This window comes from Benincasa hispida, chromosome 12, assembly GCF_009727055.1.
Source record: "Benincasa hispida cultivar B227 chromosome 12, ASM972705v1, whole genome shotgun sequence".
Taxonomy (NCBI): Eukaryota; Viridiplantae; Streptophyta; class Magnoliopsida; order Cucurbitales; family Cucurbitaceae; genus Benincasa; species Benincasa hispida.
The window spans coordinates 6,069,803-6,081,410 of record NC_052360.1 but is presented as its reverse complement, the minus strand read 5'-3'; the positions used below and the strand labels follow the sequence as shown (position 1 = coordinate 6,081,410).

The 11,608-nt window shown below is 32.6% G+C and overlaps 1 long non-coding RNA gene and 1 other non-coding gene across 2 annotated transcripts; one reads left to right on the top strand and one right to left on the bottom strand.

The window, feature by feature from the left end:
* The first annotated feature begins 403 nt into the window (after window positions 1–403).
* Window positions 404–477, top strand: TRNAI-UAU. Its single transcript has one exon. It is a non-coding gene; the product is annotated as a tRNA-Ile (tRNA).
* Window positions 478–2,072: 1,595 nt separating this feature from the next.
* LOC120067087 lies at window positions 2,073–9,428 on the bottom strand. Its single transcript, XR_005478926.1, has 2 exons — window positions 9,237–9,428; window positions 2,073–2,329 (listed from the first exon to the last, which is right to left on the bottom strand). It is a non-coding gene; the product is annotated as an uncharacterized LOC120067087 (long non-coding RNA).
* Between the last annotated feature and the right edge of the window lie 2,180 nt (window positions 9,429–11,608).

The window sequence follows — 11,608 nt, the reverse complement described above, 5'->3', positions numbered from 1 at the left end:
TTAAAAAATAACTAATTTTCTTTTGTTTAAAAATAACTAAATTTTTTAATGATATCTTAACATTTTATATCTTAATTTGTAAACTTACTTTTTTTAATAGGAGAACATATCAAATTATATAACAAAAAAATTTCAAATTAAAGTTAATAACTTTTAAATTCATAAATTAAAACTAAAAAATGATTATAGTTAAATTATTAAAAGAATGGTGTGTAGCTCAATTGATTAGAGGGTTGATCTTAATGAATTGAAATTTACGAGATAGGTCCCAAACTAGACCAAAAATATTTTATCATATTTTTATTTTAAAAATTATTTTTTCTAACATAATTAAAGAGTGCATTTTATTTACAAATTTATAGTTAATTTTCTTTTTAGTAAAAATAAATTTTTAAAAGAACAAGGTTTCGTAGCTCAGTTGGTTAGAGCGTTGGTCTTATGAGCCGAAGGTCGCGGGTTCGAGCCCCGCCGGAACCAATTTATTGTTGTTATAAATTTATAAATTTTATAGTGAAGGTTGAAATTCTAACTAATATTAAACCTCAGGTTAATTACATATCTATGAATTAATTTAACTTTATTTAGGGTGGGTCACCATATCTAAATAGATTGAAATATGATAGAAAAAAACAAAACCGAAAGTCAAGCAAGTGTGTGAAGAATTAGTGAGAGTCACTACAAGATAGCAGGCCAAAAACGCTATTGTAGACTTTTGATAACATTTTTGGAGATAATATCATAGGTGATGTTATGGAAAGTCTAATATATTTCATATCATTTTTTGTTTGCTATAACATGTGCTATAAAAGGTCATTTTTTATTGTAGAATTATCATGCTATGGAAAGAATTCATAGCATAGACTAAAAATGCTATGTTTTCTCATTCATAGCTTTTTAATAGCATGAGAGAAACGTAGTCAAAGCTATTTATAATAGAATTTTTAATAGCCTGAAAAAAAATGCTAAGATAACCATATTATAGAATTTTTAATAGCATGAGAAAGCTATTAAAACGTTTTTATAGTATTTTAGCATGTAAAAAACATTATTTCAACCCTTTTATAGCATTTTTCTTCACGCTGTCATAGTTGATGTTATTGAAAGTTAAAAAACTTATTATAACGTTTTTTCAACGTTAAAGAAAGTGATGAAATTTCACTTTCAATTGCATAATTTTTTTTTACATTTTATGGCAATGATAAAAGTGTTATTCTTTAAACTTTTCTATAACATTGGTGGAGATGCAATAATATATATTTTAAATATTAATTTTTTTGTTCACATTTATAACTTTTTTCCCGTATATGATCAAAAGTTAATTTCCACTTAAATTTACATAGAATCTTCAAAGTGATCATATAAAAATGAAATACTACCTATTAATCCGAAAAATTAATTTAACCAACATTTTATTACTCAAAATACATATATATAAGTTAGCTCCAAATTCACACATAAAAATGAAGTACATATAATCCAAAAATAATATTCACATAACTGAACAATCCAACTCTCTCACACTCAAAATACCTAAATGAAAAAACATAGCTAGTGCAATTTCTAAATTGTCCAAATATAAATAGCAAAACTTTTCTAAACCTCAACAATATTATTACAACATACTAACCTTCTCCTAACTTGGTAGCAATTTCTACCTAACCTCTCCCAACTTAAATTTAAAGCCTTAAAGTATTTTCAATATTGAAAACAAAAAATAATACAATATTAAATTTACACAAATTTAATAGGTACAGAGACCTGTGAAAGGGGATAAAATATAACATTAGCAACAAAGATTAGCTTTTGCAGATTGTGTTAACATCATATTCAAAACTTTTATATGTATTATCATCCTAATTCCTTCATGTACTAAGAAAGTGATCCTCATACTTGTCAAAATCACTATAATCAACCTTTGCCCTCCTCCCTTAATTTTCAACTTGAAATATTTAATTGCCAAAATCATTATAATCAACCTTTGCCAAAATGTTAGCATGTAATATCTTACTCTCCCCAAGATGGGCTCCACCCTATAATCAAATTTCATGTTTTGCTAATGGAACAAAAAAAACTATAGAATTAAAAGCAATATAAAATATATTTAGAACTTTCATGCTATGTGATGAAGAAAGAGAATGAGAGAAGGGGAGGGCAAGTACGATACTCAAATCATAAGCAGAGAGACGATAAAGTAGAAAGAAAAATAAAAATAGGTTACATTGGAGCTTGTGTCAACTTTGATATCAATTGTCATATCTTTGTTCTTTAGTTTTGTATTAACTCCTGCAAGAAACAAGTCAATCTTCTTTGTTCTTGAAGAAGTTATAGCCTGCAGATAGAAATAAATAAATCAAGAATAAGCAACAACTTGTAATAACAGAGGAAAGTATCAAATGAGTTTCTTCCAAAATACCTAGCATAACTATCCCAAGTTTTGAGAAAAAGCATGTCAAGGTACAAATTGAACACAACAACCTCCAACAGCTTAAAAGACAATCAAAGCTTACAACCAATATAGTAAAACAAACAATCCAATGCACAAAGAATTATGGTGGTTTGGAAGTATGCTTACAAACCCTTAAATCCTGTAGCTTGGAAATTTTATTAATGACCCAAATAAGAACCAAGAAGTAAAAGAAAAAGAACGTCAAAATTCATCTCTAATAGCACCCAACTTCCTATTTATTTTCAGTTTTAGCCGTTAGAGAGCTAACTAATTAATATAAGTTAACTTATATTTTGTATTCATGAAAAGATTGTTAGAAAAAAAAAACGTGGAGGACAAATATGAAAAATGAGAGATATATTTTTCATTCAACTAAGCATGCCTTTATATAGGCTTACAAACATAACCATAGGAATGCCAATGGTTTAAAGCTATAAATGTCATCAAATGCTCATAACTCACATAACTCCTATAACTCAAAAATCACTATTGGTTACAAAAATAAAAACAGTTAAAACCGAAAGTCACACTAAATGCAACAAATAAAGTTTAATAATGACAAACTTTTCAACACCCCCCTTAAACTTGATTTGTTACACCAAGTAAACTCCTCATTTTGATAAAAGTCTCCAACTTGAGGGGCTTTGTGAAAATGTCCGCCGCTTGGTTTTGTGACTTGATATATTTGAGTTCCACTTCTTTCTTCGTAACGCAATCCCGAAAGTAGTGAAATCGGGTATCAATGTGCTTGCTCCTCCCATGAAATACTGGATTTTTGGCTAAGGCAATGGCCAATTTGTTGTCAACAAAAATCTCCATTCGACCTTCCATTTGAAAATTCAACTCCTTCACTAAGTTTCTAAGCCAAATTGCATGACATACATATGAAGTTGCTGCGACGTACTCTGCCTCGCATGTTGATAATGTGACTATGGGTTGCTTTTTTGACATCCATGTGAACGCCATTTCACCAATAAAAAACACAAACCCCGTAGTGCTCTTTCGATCATCCAAATCACTACTCCAATCACTATCACAATAACCAACAATATCAAAATTGCTAGAAGAGACATAGGAAAGACCATACCCAAACGTTCCTTTGATGTAGCGAAGTATCCTTTTTGCCATTTTGCAATGTGTTGCTGTTGGTTCCTCCATAAATCGACTAATAATTCCAACTGAATAAAGAATATCCAGTCTTGTACATGTCAAGTATCTCAAACTTCCAACCAAGATTTTGAAATATGTAGAATTTACCTTCTCTCCTCCATCTTCCTTGGTGATTTTGACTCCACATTCCATCGGTGTTCCAACTGGATTAGCATCATTCATATCGAACTTCTTGAGCACTTCTTTAGCATAACCCTCTTGGGATATAAAAATCTCATCTTCACCTTGTTTGACTGATCCCAAGATAGTAACACATGAGACCAATGTCCATCATTTCAAACTCTGCCATCTCTCTTTTGAATTCATCAAACATGCTAGGATTGTTTCCGGTAAATACTAAATCATCAACATATAAACAAATGATTAGTATATTTATACCTTGCATTTTGATGTAGATGGCATGCTCATAAGGACACTTCAAATACTTCTTCTCTTGAAAGTACTTGTCAATTTTCGAATTCCATGCTTTTGGTGCTTGCTTTAAACCATAAAGTGTCTTCTTCAATCGAAGCACTTTATCTTCTTCACCCTTGACTTCATAACCCAATGGTTGTTCCACATAGACCTCTTCCTCAAGAATTTCGTTCAAGAATGCTGATTTGACATCCATTTGATGTATCATCCAATTATTATGGCTGCCAAAGCAATAATCAAACGAATAGTTTCAAGGTGAACAACAGGGGAAAATACCTGATCATAGTCGATGCCATGTCGTTGGCTATACCCTTTCACCACTAGTCTCACCTTGTGCCTTTCAACATCACCATTCACTTTTCTCTTTGTCTTGTATACCCACTTCACTCCGATTGGTTTGTGCCCTTTTGGAAGCTTGGTCAACTCCCATGTATCATTTTTCTCTATCGTTCGAATTTCTTCATCCATTGCATCCTTCTATTTCTTGCTTGCAATGGCTTCTTGAAAACTAATAGGCTCAAAATCACAAAAAAAGACAATAGAGAATTATGTCATTTTGATTTTCATTTACCTCATTAAGTTCCTGTAGACTTCGAGTTCCTCTTGGCCCAATTTCGTTCTCCAAATCGCTGGATGAACCTTCAAATGATGATCAATCAGTCGAATGACGTGGCACTAGAATGGGCAAACCTTCACCCATTTCATCCCTGGTTGGCTCATTTTCATCGTCTTCTTCAAAATATGGAAGGAAATCATACTCCTCCTCTTATATATTCCAGTCCCAAGAGGCTTCCTCATCAAAAACAACATCACGACTAATCATTACCTTCTCATTCAAAGGATTGTAAAGATGATAACCCTTTGAACTTGCATCATAGCCGATGAAGATGAGTTTCTTGCTTCGATCATCGAGCTTGGTTCTTTTTTCTTCTGACACATAAGCATATGCAATACTCCCAAACATCTTGAAGTGACCAATCCTGGGCTTTCTTCCGTTCCATGCTTCTTTAGGCATCTTGTCAAACACACTTTTGGTTGGTGCTCGATTTGTCAAATAAACCGCACAAGCTACGACCTCCGCCCAAAATTCCCTCGGTATCTTCTTCGTCTTTAGCATGCTTCTTGCCATGTTCAAGATTGTCTGATTCTTCCTCTCCACCATGCCATTTTGTTACGGTGTCCTTGGGACTGTTAACGGACGTTAGATGTCTTTTTCATCACAAAATTGTTTGAACACATTGATGTGAATTCACCACCTCGATCGATTCTCATGGCTTTGATTAATTGTTCAATTGTCATGTTCTCGAGATCCTGTGTCTCCTCGATCGTTGTGACGATAATCTCGAACTTTATATTTAGGCTTCGTAGAACCTTCTCCATGACACGAACATCGGTGATTTCATCACCATTCCATCTCAATTGGTTGAAGACAGCCATTACTTTTGTGTGATATTCTGCTATCACCTCCGTCTCCTTCATTTGTAAAGATTCAAACTCACACGATCGGATCCTCTATGATTCGATTGGAGCTTGTCCCATGTACCTTTGACATCTCCATATTGACAATGGTCTCAATCGTATCTTCGTCCACCGATTGATACAAGATATAAAGGGGCTTCTTGTCCTTCTTTCTTGTCTCCTTTTAATGCATCTCTTTGCGCTTGATCGGCTCCAGCTTATGCCTCTTGGAAACCGTTCTCCACGATCTCCCACACGTTTTGTGCTCCTAGTAACGCTTTTATCTTGATGCACCAATTGTCATAGTTGAGCTTGGTAAGCATTGGTAGTTGAAGTGAACCTATCCCACCATTGGCCATTTTTCTCCCAATATTTTCTACTAGCTCTGATACCACTATGTTAGGAAAAAAAAATGTGGAGGACAAATATGAAAAATGAGAGATATATTTTTCATTCAACTAAGCATGCCTTTATATGGGCTTACAAACATAACCATACGAATGCCAGTGGTTTAAAGCTATAAATGTCATCAAATGCTCATAACTCACATAACTCCTATAACTCAAGAATCACCATTGGTTACAAAAAACTAATAGTCACAAAACCTAAAAGTCACACTAAATTCCACAAATAAAGTTTAATAATGACAAACTTTTCAACCATGTAATGTTATGTAACTAAGGCAAGCATGAAAGTTATTTCCATGAAGATCATCATTATGATTCTTGTAACACCTTCACAATCTTTAATAAGGTCCATATAACTAGGCTTAATCTTACCAAAGTCATTAATCACATATGTATAGTCACCTACTAAATTTCCTCATCCGTTTTATTCTCTAAACTTACAACAAACTATCCATTATTTTAGTCCTTAAACTTCAAAAAATGTTCATTGAACATGGGTACAAGCATCAAGACATATAGGTTACAAAATAACATTTAGTAGCTCTAGCTACTATTAGATGGCCAAGGTATTTATTTTGGATTCAGATGCCAAAATTAAACCAATCTTGAAATTTTAGACGCTAATGTGATATTTAAACCTAATTTCTTTTTTATCAAGAAAAAGAATGCAAAATACAAACCCTTCTTTCAGAATTGACAACCTGGTAACATTTCCACAAGTGCTAATATGTAAAAATAAATAAATTAGACTTTGTAAGATACAGCCAAGAATTTTAGACTTTGTTTGACACCATGGTAACATCACAAATGCTAATCTATAATGTGTGTGTGAGAGAGAGTTGGATAAAAATTCATAGAACCTGAAGAAAAAAAGAAAAGAAAAAAATCTTGTTTGTTTCAAGAAATGATATGATGGTTACTCAAAATCTGCAAAAATAAATATTTTAGACTCTTCTGCATTACCATTTTTTCTTTCACAAAGATTCCCGCCCTCTCATTCAAATTTTCCATCGGCACCCCTGATGACATACATAAGGAAGCACATTATTTAAGTTTGAAGCACCAATATCAGCTAGAGCATACATTTCTTTCAAGTTTTTATCTCTCATTTTACTAGTTTCTTTTTGTTTTGATAACTCTTTCTTTACAATCTATCCCTCTACTCAAAACAAAGGTCCCTCCACGTTACATGAATGAAAAAGACAATATAATATTAAAATACATTACCATAATTGGTGCTTGAATGAAGTCTCCTTATTATTGGGTGAGATTTTCCATTACATGTATGAAATTTCCTTATCTTTCTAAGAACTAAAAAACCTTAAACAATGAAGTGTACGCCTTGAGAAAATGTTGTTTCTACTTGGTTTTTGTTCTTAAATTAATAATTTTCTAGCAAAAGTCCCTAAAATGCAAGAGCCAAAAAAAAAGGTCAATAAAAAATGGTGGAATCTTTGATTATTAATCATCTACAAGGTGAAGGGAGAAAACGAATTTCATTGTAGGCTAGATTTTATTTTTTTCCTCATCGTTTCATCTATTTCAATACATTGTTATAGAATCTTGAATCAAACTAATCTCACCTCTACTAATGCTTTATTCTTCCTTCTCCTTTGATTGAAAATTTGAACTTGAAGCCTAACAAAATTCAAACAACATCCTAGCTGTCTTTTTTCTTAATAAAAAATTAATATGTAATCATTAAGATATGATGATAGTTGATAAAGCTAATAAATAAATGAATCCACAGCTAAAAAGCTATCTATTTCATATGAACTACACAAAATACAATCTTAAACTATATTTGACTCAATTAGAAAATAAATATAATCAAGTAGAAGCTCAAGCTTAATTTTTTTACTGGTAACTGACAAATATTTTTTACCTTTCTATTTCTCTTTGGTAACATTTGAAGAAAAATGATAAGGAAATAAGACAAATAACATAATCGTAGTCTACAGATCTAAATAAAATTTTGGAATAAATGGCTAAGAAAGAATATTCATATGAAATCTTCTCTCAATATTCATATGAAAACTTCTCTCGCTTACTTTACTCATTTTCAACTTTTTGAACATGTAGAAGAAGTCGACTAAAATGGGTTTTGGATGAAATAGTTTTGACGGTGGATTGAGGGAAGATTTCGACATTTTGAAATCAAAATGAAAGCAAAGAAGGACGAGATCTAGAGGATTGCTATCCACTGTGGGTTGCTGCTCGAAATGAAAGCGAAGACGAACAAATGAAGCAGACCTGGGCGTGACTAAGTCGACGTCTATGTGATGGGTTGGCTGCATCTATGTGATGAGTGTCACAATCCCAAACTTTCGTGTACAGGATAAGCAATTGTGTGGTACTTGCTCTAATCTGGCGAGCAAGTGAGCTGTATAAAAATCGAAAGTTGCAGATAACATTGATATATGATGTAGCCTCCACTCACGTTTTCAGAGAGAATGGTTTTATAAAATATGAGAGAAGAAAAACATTGAAAACATCATTAAAGAATGCATTGAAGACTGACAGTTGCAAGAAAGCTTAGATTGCAAAGAGTACATCAATATATAGGTTGGGGAGTAGGCTAGTGGGTCTTCAATATAGCATTATGAACAATTTCTAAAATTCCTAGCTAGCATATCAAAAGTGGCGAGTGACCACTCATAAGAAAAACAACTTGGAATCAAAACAACTTACTAAACTAATTACAAGATTCAAAGATAGGATGGTTGAGGATAGTTTAGACATGCGGTCATGGGCTAACATTATCCTAGACGAGCATGCCCAAGACAATTAGTTGACCTTAGAGAAAATAAAATGAAAATATAGAGCAAAATAAACCCCATCAGATAAAATATTGAAAAAAAAAGCAGAAAAGCAAAGAAATGAAGAATAGAGAAGTAGAGATAGCAAGAAAATTAATGGTAGAAAATAAGAAAAGAGAGTGTACCTTGTGAAAGTGAAATAGCGGAGAAGAAGATGAAAAAGTAATCCTAAAGATGGAGATAGGGAATCGGAGATGGAGGGAATGAATATTATAGAATATTATAAAAAGGGTAAAAGAGTGACCTAAAAAATGTAACCAACATAAGAGGAAGAAGTCTGCTTGAGTAAAGCATGAAAATCATTTTTTTTTCCGCTTATTTTTCCACTTTTTAATAGCGTTATATATAACAAGTTATCCTAAAACGCAATTAAAAGGGACATTTTTTGTTGCGAGTGCTTATCTGCTTTAAATTTAGCTTTGTAATTTCTCAAAAAAAACTCAGAAGTAACAACTCATCTCATGGATGTACGCCTAGTTGCTAAACCACGTTAAGACCCTGTGTTCTCTCCTTCTTTCTTACCTTGCATTGGAGCTTCTTCATCTTCTTCCCTTGGTTTTGCTTCGATTTCTTTCTCATTGTTCCACTGTGAATCGATTTCAAAAGAGAATAAAAATGAGAGAGGAATATTTTGTTCAAAGCATAATGATCTGAAGAAAAACAGAGAGAAAAGAGAGAAAATCTTGACCTTGTATGTTGTAATCTCCTTCAATCACGTGGCCTCATTTTGTCCACTTATTACAACATATTTTCTCCTTATCCTTTTTTAACAATATTTGCTTCATATTGGGCCTCGGTGGGAACATCCAAAGCCATATAAATTGGTATCAAAGCCTGCAAGAACAAATCAAGATTTTCAAGAAACTTTAAAGAAAGCAAATATTGGAGCTTTGAAGCAAGAAATGAAGAAAGATAATTGATGACGAGCAGAAATGCTAGGTCTTTTATTTACAATTAGGAGGGCTGTTAAATAGAATATATGGCGAATATGTTAGGAATTAATCAGAAAACGAGTTTGCGTCGATCGGTATTAAAAATCTCGATTAACCCACTATTATGCGTTATTATGTGTTCAATTATTTTTTTTGTAGCAACCGCAGAAATCGATCGCATAACGCAGGATCCAAGTTATCGCGGAGACGATCGCATGCACGAACGCATACGTTCGATGCATGGATGTTGTGCCCATCTATCTCATGCATCCATCGCATGGATGTTGCGGCCATCAACCGCATGCGTCCATCTCATAGAAGTTGCAGCTGTTGGCTTTTTGGCTTTTAATCTCAAATTAATTAATCAATGTTTTGATGATAACAAACTCAATTTTTAATTACTGAAAATTTTAGTGTTTTAATATGTCCATAACGTAGAGCTTGGAACAACGATTCCAACATCTCTTGAATCACTCAAATTGGAGCTAAAACGAAGACGAAATGACCGACCATTTGCATGTCGACATGTGGCAACATATTGGTTGAATGGTGGATAATTAAGAGATTAACATATGATGAACTTTTGATTTTTGGATTGATTTAAAAAAATGAAATTTAAAAGGAAAATAAATTTAATATTATTTTATGTTTGTGTCTAACGGCTAGTTTTTTACACATGATATTTTTTTTTTTTTGGATTGACTTTAAAAAGAATGAATTTTAAAATAAAATGAATTAAAAGGAAAATGAATTTAATATTATTTTATGTTTGTGTCTAACGGTTAGTTTTTGACACATGTTTTTTTATTTTTTGGATTAATTTTAAAAAGAATATAAATTTAAAAAGAGAAAGAATTTAATATTATATTTTGTTTGTATCTAACAACTAGTTTAGTTTAAAATCTCCACCATTGATTTTTCTTTTCCAAAATCCAATGGTCCAAATTAATTGTGGTTTCTAAAAATTTTTCTATCTCTATATAAATCATCTTCCTCTCCAAATTTTGAACTAACAAATTTTACATTTCATAATCCTCCAAGACTTAAAAGTTCTCATTGTTGCTCTCTCTAAGCTCCCAATTTTTTTCTTTTCATCTTATTCTTGAGAGAGTGTTATTGTATTGTGAGGATAAATTTGTTAAGTGCTTAAACTTGTAAATCCACTCTAGTGAGATTTGTATTGTGTTTTTCAAAAATTCCAACATTTGTAACGGTTTGATCCTAAACCGTGGAAAGGATCAGGTTTGCTCTTGAATCTGTAAAAGGAGCGGTGGTGTAACGGTTGGGCTCTAATCCATGGAAAGAGTCGGAAAGATTTTATTCATATTCCCAAGAGGCGCTTGGGGAGTGGAGTAGGTCGAATTTGACCGAACCACTATAAAAATTACAGTGTCTTCTTCTCTAACTCTTTCCTTTTTATTTTTGCAATTAATTTAAGCAATTTATTGTATGTTTTAGTTTGTTCTTATTTATTTGCTAAATTTTGATAGAATTAAATTATCACACTTTTTGTCATCTTATTTGTTGCATAAATTGAATTTTTCTTATTATTTATAAAAAGTGTATTAATTAGTTTAATTGGGTTAATTTAGAAAAAAAAGTTTAATTAAACCCTATTCACCCCCTAGAGTTGCCATATCGATCCAACAGCGGCCGTCAAGCAAATGCGGTCATCGCTGAGAGATTGCGGCTACATAATGATGACCATAATAGAAGGGTGAACACAAGGTTGGTGGAATGCAAACATGAACGCATACCTCGAGAGTATCAAAAGATGATGTTGACATTTCACCTACCATGCCATTAGCAGCAGAGATTCAGAAAAGGACCATTGTGCCGCGAGTGTCAGATTTAGAGCAGGTCCATAAATGCTGTCGGCGATCAAGCTCTATAAATAGAAGCAGTTGAGCAGAATTTCAGATTATCCAAGGTTTTTCGCCTGAGGCTCCCTAGCTTAGGGCA